The 12,251-nt window shown below is 39.4% G+C and overlaps 1 long non-coding RNA gene across 1 annotated transcript; it reads left to right on the plus strand.

The window, feature by feature from the left end:
* The first annotated feature begins 534 nt into the window (after nucleotides 1–534).
* Nucleotides 535–11,829, plus strand: LOC118164691. Its single transcript, XR_004749612.1, has 3 exons — nucleotides 535–623; nucleotides 8,277–8,424; nucleotides 11,762–11,829. It is a non-coding gene; the product is annotated as an uncharacterized LOC118164691 (long non-coding RNA).
* The last annotated feature ends 422 nt before the right edge of the window (nucleotides 11,830–12,251 follow it).

The following is a 12,251-nucleotide window of genomic DNA, read 5'->3' on the forward strand; positions in this document are numbered from 1 at the left end:
AATATAGTTTTCATTACTTTTGCATCAGGTAGATGTTTGGTTTTTATTTTCATTTTTTCCCAGTCGGAATTTCCCTGGAGGGAAGGATTCCCCTGTGAGTGCTGGGTTGGCACGACTGGCTTCTTTCCAGATACAGGCTGTCATTTTAGTGTGGAGGCTGGAAAATAACCACAGAATAACTTAGGTTCAAACGGTCCTCCAGAGGTAATTTGGTTCATACTCTGTTCCAACCAGCACTAATTAGATCAGACTGCTCTCTGATAATGCTTCTCAGGTAGATGGCCCATGGAGAAAATAAAGCCTTCAAGTTTGGATTAGAAAAACATTTCTTAAACTTCCTGTAAGCATAAGTCTCTCCTGAATCATTTGTCTCCTCAAGAATTTCCTGAGCACAGCACTTCTTCCCAGACTAGGGAACAACTAACCACCTCTAACTGATAGCAACAGCTCAAATTCTTCTGAGGGGAGGGAGTTAGAACTGATTATAATTTACTCGCTCGAAGTGTGAATATCCATTTCTCCGCCTTGGAAGAACTGCACTGCAGTGAGCAGTTAGATAAGCTTGCATAAGTACTTGCAGCCAGTTCTCATGACCATGTCCTGGAGGAAATGAGCATCACCTAGTAAGCAGATTATTTGGTTTTCCCTATCTTGTTTTGATACTACATTTCTTCTTTCTGTGATTTACCTATGTTTATGGTTCATACTTCTTAATTAAGAAATATTTGTTTCTCTATCTCTTAAATGTGACTCTTCTTGGATCCTCTTTCATTGGAAAGTATACTCTGAGCTGTCTTTGATCTAGCACTGGGTAGTTGTCAGGATCAGAGAACTGCTCTTTAAAGCAGGTTGAACATAGGCATTGCAAAATTAAGGTTTTTAATCGTCTTGTTTTGTAGTTTGCCACATGGCTGATGTAATGGCATTACCCCTAGCAATGCTCATTCTGCCTTTAGCCTCTGTGCTGATATTGCTAACAATAAGTGAGAAATCTATTTTTGTGAGCATCGTGTGACAGCCGGCTCAAGTGATATAAGTCGCTGAACATATCTATGCTAGACTCAGAATAATAATTTAAAGCAGGAAGACTCCACATTCAAATAGCAAGAACATATTAATCTAAACTAAATTTTTGTCCTTCAGCTTCAACTTTGTATGACAACTGTCCACTCTAAATAGCATTCAAATGAAGAAGAAAGGAAGATGTCCCTCATAACTGTACTTTCAGTCACCCTTTGAAAGGTGTTGGTTCGCCCATAATGTGCAGCCTCTCTGAAATACACATATCGTCTGTTCTCAGCATCCGCAGTGTTATGAAGCAGTTTGGAAAAGAAAGTGAAGAATAACTTCTCCAAATGCAGCTAGATGGGAGAAGTATTAGAGAGACCTGGATATAATTACCTGAGCTGGAGCTCAGCCAGGAAAGTGCTGATCTAAAGAACAGAGAAGTCCTAACTCTGCACAAGGGATCCAGACAAATCTAAAAAAAAAAATATTAACAAGTGCAATAACAGAAGTGGGATTTGAGCATCTGGGAAAATGTTTGAGAGAGTGAATGAATACAAACTAAAGCCTCCAGGGAGTGTGGTAGGAAACAAAAGGAGCAAGATCAAGAACAGAGGAATATAATGGTAACATACATGGCATTGACTGTCTTAGAATCAGTCAATCCTACCTGGTAAAACTATCAGCATCCTGTACATGATCTAAGAGAACTAAATTCTTGAAGTTAGTTTAACCCTCTACCCAAGCCAAACTACATGAACACAGATGAAAATAAGGCAAGTTATCTCTGTTGTGCTCTTAAATAGCAATGAATAAGGACTGAGTCAGACAAGATAAATATGGTAAATTTTTAACATAGCACCAGGTTAATTAGCCATCATTAAAGGAAAGCTTGTGCAGGAAGAAGGATTTCTCTCTGCTGGGCTTTTCCCCAAATAAGGAGACCCGGTCTCAGACTGAAAGGATTTTACCCTTAATTCCACAGTCCTTAAAGGGTATTTATAGGGAAGGTAGTTCAGAGGGCAATGTTAAAAAAAAAAAAGAAGGGGAAGAAAAGGAGGGGAATGGATGAATATGAGGAAATCCAAGCAGGGTAGCATAAGGGATTTAAAACAATGCATACTTCTCACTGGCAGTTTTATTTTGTTTTGTTTTGTTTGCTTGATTTTGTTTGTTTTTGTTTTATGCCAAGAGGCTTATTTGTCTTTTCTGGCTTATTTGTAGTGCATCTAGATTTAAACATCCTGATAAATCAGTTCCTCTGAAGACTGTGATCTAAAAATGAAAGTGGGGATGCATTTTGACCTAATTTAAACAGTTATACATCTGATGAAGTAAAGCTTAGCCATGTAAAATTCCAGTGCTTGAGCAAATGCATAAACAATGAACATTATTCCTCTTCAGTGTGTCAGAAAAATAAATCATCTGCTTCCTCCAAGACATTAGTTTAAGTTTGAAACACATACCTATAAATGTCTGTATCTTGCAGTTTTGAAAATTTAAGCATGGAAATATGTCAGGTTAACACATACCACACTTCAAGAGATTGTCTTCTACTGAACATAGTATTTTTGAGAATTTGTAGTTCTTTCATTATTTTTATCTGTCTGAATGTATTTTTTAATTGTATATTATTTGCTTCTTTAGTATCACGTGTGCTTACTGTGCTTTAGAAGACAAATGTAAGTCAGGGTCACAGTGCAAGTTCAGACTACATTCAGACCACAATGCTGCATTTCTCAGCACCTTGCAGGACTTGGTATTTCATTATTATTATTATTTTAATTTTATTTAATTATTGAACACAGAATGAGAACATGATCTTGGTCACTATTCTAATATGACTGGCTTGGAATCTAAAAACTAAATTTTGAAGGCAGCTTTGCTTCTGATCTTAGGAAGAACACTGATGGGAATTAGTTAGGCACTGCTACTCAGAAAAAAAGAGGTAGATAATTAGAATCCAAGTTTTAATCATGCTGCCTTTGAAAGCAAAACAAAATCAGTAACAATCTGAAATCAAGTCCCTTGCTACTTTTCGCTTTAGTAAGAGGATGCTCAATTCCCACAAATGCCAAGAGCGTCACTCAGAACTGAAAGAAGAGCTCTGCTGAATTTTGCTGCAGCAGGTACAGAGGTTGCTGCACTGGGCTGCCCGCTCTGCTGCTCTGCTGGAGGTTACCACCATCCCAGCAATGTTGGCAGAAAAGACTTCAATTACACCTCAGCTTCTTCATGAAAAGCCCATTTGTCTACTTAAATTCACTTCAGTGGGGTTTCACCTGGCTGTCACTAGCTGCAGTACTGTCTGGCATGGTTTTGATTGTGAGCTGATACCAGCTAATGCAGTGTAGTATCTTCTGTGAAGTGGCTTATCGATTTCAGATGAGCTCCTAGTGACAATTAGTACTGCTTTGCCACTAATTGGGTGTGGTGGTTTCATACTGATGGCTAACTAAGCTCTACCACACTGTTGTCTCACTCCCCCTCCTCAAAAGAACAGGAGAATAAAATAGGAGGAAAAAAGGCTCATAGGTTGATATAAGGAACAGTTTATCATGGAATCATATCATAGAGTGGGTTGGGTTGGAAGGGACCTTAAAGATCACCTTGTTCCAAACCCCTGCCATGCGCAGGGATGCCATCCACTAGATCAGGTTGCCCAGGGCCCCAACAACCTGGCCTTGAACACTTCCAGGAATGGGATGTTAAATTTAATTAAAGGGAAAAAAACAACAATAGCAAACAAAGAACAACACTCTCCCCCCCCCAAACAACAACAACAACCAACAAAAAACATCAAAACACAAACAAACAAAGACTGTGTGGAAGCAATGGCAGAAAATTATTCTTCCCATCTGCAAGTGATGTTCAGCTGTATTTTGAGGAGCATGGTCCCAGTACACAGAGCAGTTGTTTGGGAGGACAGACAGTATAATGTGAGCCCCCTTCTTCTTCCCTTTCCTCAGCTTTCATTTTTGAATGTGATGCCATATGTCATAGAATATCCTTTTGGTGGGTTTAGGTCAGCTGCCTTGGCAATGTCCCCTCCCCACCTCTTGTCCACCCACTGCCTTCTGGCTTTAGGGAGGGTGTTGGAGAGACAGCCTTGATGCTGTGCCAGCACTGCTCAGCAATAGACAAAACACTGGTGGGATATCAGTGCTGTCCTAGCGACAAGTGCAGAGCACAGCACTATGTGGGCTGATGTGGGGAGGATTAACTCCATCCCAGCCAGCCCCAGCACACAAGGCAGTGAGAGCAGGAAGCACAGAGGCTGAGCAAACAATGGACCTTGGTTATAAAATCACTACTAAAATGGCAATGGATTATTCAAGTGGGATGAATAATGGGAGAAAAAGAGTCGTGCTTTTATTGTCAGATGTACAAGGCCCAAGTGCCACATCAGTGGTGCTTCAGACTTTTGTTATCTCTGAAGATATGAGGATTGCACTCGGCCTCAACTCAATCTACCACCTGCCACAAGAGCAAGAAGCTATCATCAGCTTTAAACATCTGGAGTTCAACATTGAACTCCAGGCATGACAGCTCTAACTGATGTTACTTCTTGACTGGAGGCCCAATGTTTAGACATCCATTTTCTCAATACGTTATTCACCTTCCCCCTGACTACAAGCAAAACACATTTGCCCAGCAAACTGCTTTCAATTGCTCTGGGATCTGCTGAGCTCTTGCCTTTCTGGTGTGCTGTTGAAAATCAAATTATATAGGTTTAGCAACATAACTGTAATTAGGGTCAATGGAAAACTGCGGGTAGGGTAATACTGTGGATTCTGCAATTTTTGCCATGTTGCTCCATAACAGGGCAAAACCCATTAATTTTATTGCTCCACAGTGCATTAACACTGTCAATAAAACATCCCCTGCTTCCTGCAGTGGAACTGGCCTTTCAGTGAGCACATTGCCAAGACTGGCCTCAATTTACAGTAATCCGCAAGTGGGGCCCAACTGTGCTCCTCCTGAAGTCAGTGGCAAAGCTCCTACTCACTTCAGCAGTAGCTGCCTGGGCAGGCCTAGGCAGAGAAAATAGGGATGGATAAGGGAGATGATAGAGCAGAGCTGACAAGAAAAGAAGGCAGGTTATCGTGTTTCACTATAACCTCTGCAGTTATCACCTGATCTCATACTGATATTGCCAGGAAGTTTATTCATAGATTAAAATTGTGTTGTAACTAAAATTTAATCTATATTTATTTTATTTTTCTCCATTGCACAAAAAAAAAAAACTGTCCTCTAGACTACTGCTACTTCTACTTCTGGGCTCTTGAGTTCCTCCTCTTCCTCCTTCAATTTTCTTCTGCTTTTCCATCATGCACCCATGCACATCTTTCATCCATTTCTACTTCTTGCTTCTTGGAGCTCTTCATTCTCTACCCCTCTACTGTTCCAACTCCCCCCAAAAAATTAGATGTCAGCTGGCTGATTACTGACTGTATTGTACCATTGCTGGCCCTTTCAGGCAGGAGAATACAACTCTTGAGATCATTCTTTCAGGATGTCAGCAAACTTGGGTAGATGTCGTAAGACTGATGTCATAGTTGGAAGGCTGCCCAGAATCAGGTTAAAAGTAAAAAAAAAAAAATCAAGTTTGAGCTCTTGTGAATATAGAGGTGGTCTGAATACGTAATACAGGTTCAAATAATTACAAAGATAATGTGAGATCAAGGCTTCATTCCTTGTGACACAAGAGGGAAATAAAAATGGAAATGAAAAAGGAAAAAAGGAAAAAAAAAAAAAAAGTGAGCTAATTGTGGGAAAGAAGTACAGAAACTGAGGTGGAAAGGAAAACAGAGAAGGAAAAGGGGGAGAAATATAGAATGCTCCCATTTCTACTGAAAAAGGGTAATGGGGAACTTAAACTAAATGAAAGAAATAAAATCCTAAGTAGTGAAGAAAAAACAAAGAAGGATGACTAGTAAGATAAGCTGGGGATTGTGGCTGAATTTAATTCTGGCACTGCAGAGAAAAGTTGCAGCTATTGAATTACAGTCTAGATTCTTTAGATTGCAGAGTTGAAAGTGAATTGAGATTGGCTCTCTTATGTGCTTACACAACACCCACTGACTTAGGGACTATGACCACATGAATGCTTACCAATGCTAAGAATAAAAGGTTGAAGTAATTCCTATGCACCAGATGACTTGGAGGAACCTCTGCATGAGGTGGCAGAAATAAAGACTGTATTAAAATGCAAGTGGTCAAAACAGATGAGCTATGGTTGCAAGGTCAACATCAAATCCTGTATTTCCTGTTTTCTTAAGGCTTCAACATTGCATTCACCATCCTTCAAAGCTAGTTTTTATGTGTATATATATAATATTCTTATTTTTACATTATTAATAATAATTGTATATTATATAATATATATTAGAATATCATAGCTTTTTAAGGAAATAAAATGGATATCCTTTCACATATTACCAACATGTGTTTGGTTCATTAGATGGGTTGGAATTCCAGATCCACAGATTGGAGCAGAGGTCCATGGAGGAGGCTGCGGCCCATGGAGAGCCCCCGCAGGAGCAGGCCCCGGGCCAGAGCTGCAGCCCGTGGAGAGGATCCCACGCAGGAGCAGGGGCCTGGGGGGAGCTGCCCCCCCTTGGGGACCTGTGCTGGAGGAGTTTGCTCCTGGGGGATGGACCCTGTGGTACGGAGCTGTGTGGGAGCAGTTCTTGAAGAGCAGCAGCCCACACAGGATCAGTTAGGAAAGGACGGCATCCCATGGGGGGGACCCCATGGTGGAGCAGGGGCAGAGAGTGACCATGAAGGAGCAGCAGAGATGAAGCGTCAGGGACTGACTGCAGCCCCCATTCACCATTCCCCTGTGCCACATGGGAGGTAGAAGAGGGTGGATGGGGAGGAAGGTGTTTTTAGTTTGCTTTTTGTTTCTCACTGCTCTAGTCTGCTACTGATAGGCAAATTAATTTCTCTATGCTGAGTCTGTTTTGCCCTTGACGATAATTGTTGGGTGATCTCCCTGTACTTATCTCAACCTGTGAGCCCTTCTTTTGCTTTTCATCATATTTTCTCCCCCTTTTCTTTTGAGGATGGGGAATGAAGGAGCAGCTGGGATGGACTTTGGCTGCCCAGCAGGGTAAAACCAGCACAGTGTTGGTTCTAGTTTCTCTTACTCCCTGGTACCTTGCCACAGGGCTGCCCCCCATATTTTCCTACACAGCTCTTCATCACATAACACAAATTTAATCTGAGCATGTCCGTTCTTGACTGAACAAATGCAAAACAATTTTCAGAAGTTTCAGAAGGCTTGTTCTATCAACAGCAAAAAGTAACTCCTTGATATCAGCATTCATGATACCTTCTTCATATTTTTAGCATATGGATATTCTAGGATTAAAAAAAAAAAGAAGAAAAAAAAGGCTGTAAACTTTTTTGAGGCAAAATGGTATGCTTTTCTCCTGACTGTGTTACTTTGGCTAGAGTTTTTCAAAAGTATTGAGGTGAGATAAATACCCTGAATGTTAAATTTCACAGTTGATACTTGCCAGTGTTCTAAGTAGCTGAAAACAGCAACTGAAATGGAAATCATAAAAAACTCAGCTACAGGAAGCCTCATGTTTGCTATCCATAGTATCACAACATACTTTATAAAATAGCTACATTTGCTTCGTAAATTCCAGGCGAAGACTTCAGTTCACCTTAAACACATTTACTTTCTCAGCCTTCTTGGGAGGGTAAAGTTACCATCAGGCATGCAGAGGCAGTGGCACGGAGGATTTGGAGAACGCATTCAGAGTCCCACAGGAGAAATGGGAGGGAGTACCAGGCCCTGCATTATCTTCAATGCAAGTCTTATGCTTAATACCATAATTCTCTCTTTGCGGTGCCAACTCTTCTAATGAATTAGCAGTAACTGAAGTATAGTGTGTGCATTACAGTTGTGCCAGGGAATGCAGTCATCCCCCAGTGAGGTTGTCTTGTGATATATATTGCCCATATACACACAGTTCTTTCACCAAAGACTTTCATAATCTAGGATTCTGTTTACTGTTTTATCAGTTATGCTAACAATTAATTCACATATGACAGAGCCCAACCTACTCAAAGATCCTTAAACTTGCAGGATCATGGCTTAAAAGATTAAGTTAAAAATTAACTCATAACAGTTTTTGCTGAATTAACATCACCAACTTATTATTTAACACGTGACCATGACTGTCTTAATGTCTTCTTACTGTCTTTGATTTACATATAAACAGAAGACTTTTTTTTTTTTTTTTTTTTTTTCCTAGCTATCCTGATGTCCCAAGGCTATGCATGTGTACACAGAATGTATGTAAAGGAAAGGAGCTCTGTTTTCCTAGTGTGGAAAGGAAATGATTCTGACTTGAAGCATACGTCATCAGCATCGGCATCCCTTGCCCTTTGTTTCCAAACATGGTAAGGAGCAATAAAGCTGTTTGTGGGTTATAACATGACATCACGTAAGAAGACATAGTTCTAATCTTTTTTATGCATATATGTATATAACAATCTCAGTGTGGGCATCCAAAGAATTAAGGGTTATGAAATACCAGGCAACAGCAATGTATAAAAGGTAAATGACACATAGCAAAGGAATCTCCTTTCAAATCACATAGCACATGAAACCGTTCTGGTCTGTGACAAGTACACCACTAGATTTTTTCCATGTTTATCCAAAGTAGCTTAGTAAGCATATCATGCATTCCATTCACTGAGTCTGTGTACAAAAATACAGAGTATGATGACCCTACGCAATGTCTGTAGTGCCAGTAAGCTTGTCAAAAAGGGGGACTGGCTGTAAACTGTTTATTTCAATTATTTTTTATAACAGAGTTGATAGAAATAGCTCCTATTCAAGTACAGCTATACAACTGTTATTTCAGTGCACTTATGCCTGTGCAACTTTGTAATAAAAAGAGGTAAGAGCTATGCACATCACATGTTCTGTGAGCTAAAGAGACTTCAGGAAAGGTTGTCAAGAAGGGCATAAGGCAGATCTATTATTTTCAATTTAGAAGCAATGCATTTATCTTTTCTGTTTGCTAAAAAGGGCAGTTTCAATTTTCCTTACTTTTTCCTTTTTTTTTTTTTTTTTTTTTTTTTTTTTTCTGGTGACTGAAAGGAAAAAAAAGAGTAATACAAGATGCAGGCTTCCTTCTGTCCCATATGTCTTAAGTGTACAAAGCTTTTTTTAGAGAATAGCTTTCTTTCAGGGCAAACTAGTTCTTACTAAAAATAATTCTTATGAGATTAGATAAAAAAAATGAGAGGCATGTTGCTGGCAGATACTTATTTACAAAGAAATAAATCTAAATCAGCCTAATCCAGGCCTATGATATAAGGAGGGAGCTGAAGAACCTTCCCTGTTGCCCGGGACCTTCGCTGACAGCCAGAGAGCTATTTTGGTTGCTTTTGTCTACCAGCACTGGAGATGTAAAACAGAAGGAAAAGGGCCAGTACAAACACCTCCCCCAGCCTGCCCTAGCCTGTGGGATTGGCCGCAGAGACAAGCACAGCCACATCCTAAAGATTTCCAAAAGGCTCAGGGATGATCTGCATACCCAGTTTGGATTCCTGAGCCTTTTGCAGATGGCTGTGAATTCACTTTAACATGGTATGTCTCTGTACTTCCCTAACATGCTCTACAACAACAAAACACAATATAATGCCTTAGATTAGTAAAACCTACCTGGATGTGCATCTGTTTAGTTTTAAAAGTTCAGGTGCCACTACAACAGAGCTGGAAATATGTTAAAGACTGTCTACCTTCATGGAGGTCATTTTCCTTCCAGTAGGTCTTGGGGTTGCATACTGCATGAAAGCCCAATTGAAATGGCTTTCTAATGTTTGTGTCCTCTTGACTTTGAACTTCAAGGTTCTGTCGCCCCTTCCTTCATAGATATGTCTTCTCTCAAGTCTTTAACATTGAAGAGTGCCAGATTCCCTCCAATTTCTGGCCTCGTGTAATATTTTCAATATTTTCAGCCTGTTATTGGGTAGACCGCAAGCCCCTGAGACTGGGCTTGTGTCATATATATAACAAAATGCTCAGTAATTATTTATGATTTTTTTGTGGGATGGGATTGCAGCATTTATATACATTATTTAATAACAGATATGGACCACAGTTGTTAAGCAGACAGAAAAATCCATATTGTCAGGAGGACTGAAGGTGATGTCTCAGCTCGCACGTGTTGTCAGATAACTACTTCTGTACACAAACATACTGTAAATGTACATTCAGATGAAGTCAAAGCATACTAGTCACATTTTATTTGATTAAATATTTGTTCATGCAAAGCATTCTGAATTGCTTATCCACGTAATGACTGGAATGGCATCAAACTACCTTGCTTGTAATTGTGTGGTCTGTTTTTGCATGTAGTATTCCTTACTCTTCATTTAAGAGTGAAACAGAAAGGTTTGAAAAGGGTTAGGATATTTTCCCCCAAATAATGTATTCCCTTATAGAGAATTCATTGACTTACTGCATCAGAAAACTATCCCATGATCAGGTTAATTTTATTTTTGAACTGGAAGATGAATCCCAGAATCCAGTTGTTCATTTGTAATTCAGCGCTAAGCTAAAGAAACAAGAGCAGAAAATGCATAGTTGTAAATCACGCTAGCAGCCACAGAACAATATAATGCTGAGCAGCCATTTTAGGTCTTCGGTTTCTTTATACCCTTTCCACATAATGAAGCCTGTTAAATGAATCCTTATGGGAATCATTCATGAAGTTTGTGTTTTCTACATAAAATTCCATGTACGAGAGATTAATTTAGCCAAATAAATGGTCTGTATTCTATAAGAATTAGTTCAGGGTACTTTTTTATTGTTTGCTAGATGTAACAATAGTATTATCCTCTTAAGAAAATGTAAACTCATTCTCCCTGGAAAAAAGAAAAGATAAGAAAAAGAAAGAAAAGAAAAAGAAAGAAAAGAAAAAAGGAGAAATATATTTCAGTGTGATTATTTCAGTCAGAAGGAATAACGGTGGCAAACACAATTCCTGGTGTATTATATCCAGAAGGATTCTGAGATCATTTATAGCTAGATACATGGAACATACCCTACCTTCTTCTCTATTACAGAAATTGCTGAAAGAAACAAACTGTTGCTGTTTCATTTCAGTCTTCAAAGTGAAGCTCTAACAGTATGTTGAGTAGATGCTCTGCCTAATAAATGTGTGTAATTCTAGCATACTTCTTTGCTAATGCTCTGTTGATGAAATTACCACTTCCTTTCTTCCCCAAATTTGCTTGTGGATAGATGTATTATTTTTCTCAGTGAGAAATAATCCAGGTGTCCAATCAACCCAAAGGTTGTGCATTCATTATTTCTATTTAAGTCAATTAGAACAGTGCAGATGCCTCTTCTATTTGATGATTTGCTTCCAGAGAAAGATTAGAGAATTAATTAAAATACACAATCTAATTGAACTGAAATCATAAGATTTTGTTTCTAGGAAACAACTTACAAGTATAAATGAGTCTAGAGTTGTGCATTTATATCTAAGTATAGAATGTATCATTTCAGCCCGCTACACCAAACTTTGAATCTGATGTTCGTTTTCAGACTGCTAGTCTAATTTAGTTTCAGAATGGAGAGTACAGCTTAAGATTCCAAGCACCCAGAGACCTGGATGGGGGCGTAGAAGGGTGACATGTGATTTTTGTTTCAGTTAATTTTAGATTTATTTCTGTTTATGAGATCAGTTGTCTATTTCTAAAAGTGTTTTCATTTTGGCAGACTCCTCAACTGAAAGACTTATTTTGAGATATTTCCTGTTGAGTAACTGATGGTGCTGCTGCTGAGAGGTAAAGGAAGACATACAATGCTGAAGGGAACGTATGGTATTGTCATAGTAATGACAGGCATGAAACAGGAGTGCCAAGATCATAGAATTATAGAATGGTTTGGGTTGGAAGGGACCCTCCAGGATTGTCTATTTCCAACCCCCTGCCATGGGCAGGGACACCTCCCACTAGATCAGGTAGCTCAAAGTCCCATCCAACCTGGCCTTGAACACTTCCAGGGATGGGGCATCCACAGCTTGTCTGGGCAACCCATTCCAGTGCCTCACCACACTCATAGTAAATAATTTATTCCTTATATCTGATCTAAATCTACCTTCTTTTAGTTTAATGCCATTAACCCTTGTCATATCATTATACTCCCTGAGAGTATAGAGTCCTTTTCCAGCTTTCTTGTAGGCCCCCTTTAGATACTGCAAGGCTGT

This window comes from Oxyura jamaicensis, chromosome 3 (assembly GCF_011077185.1).
Source record: "Oxyura jamaicensis isolate SHBP4307 breed ruddy duck chromosome 3, BPBGC_Ojam_1.0, whole genome shotgun sequence".
Lineage (NCBI taxonomy): Eukaryota > Metazoa > Chordata > Aves > Anseriformes > Anatidae > Oxyura > Oxyura jamaicensis.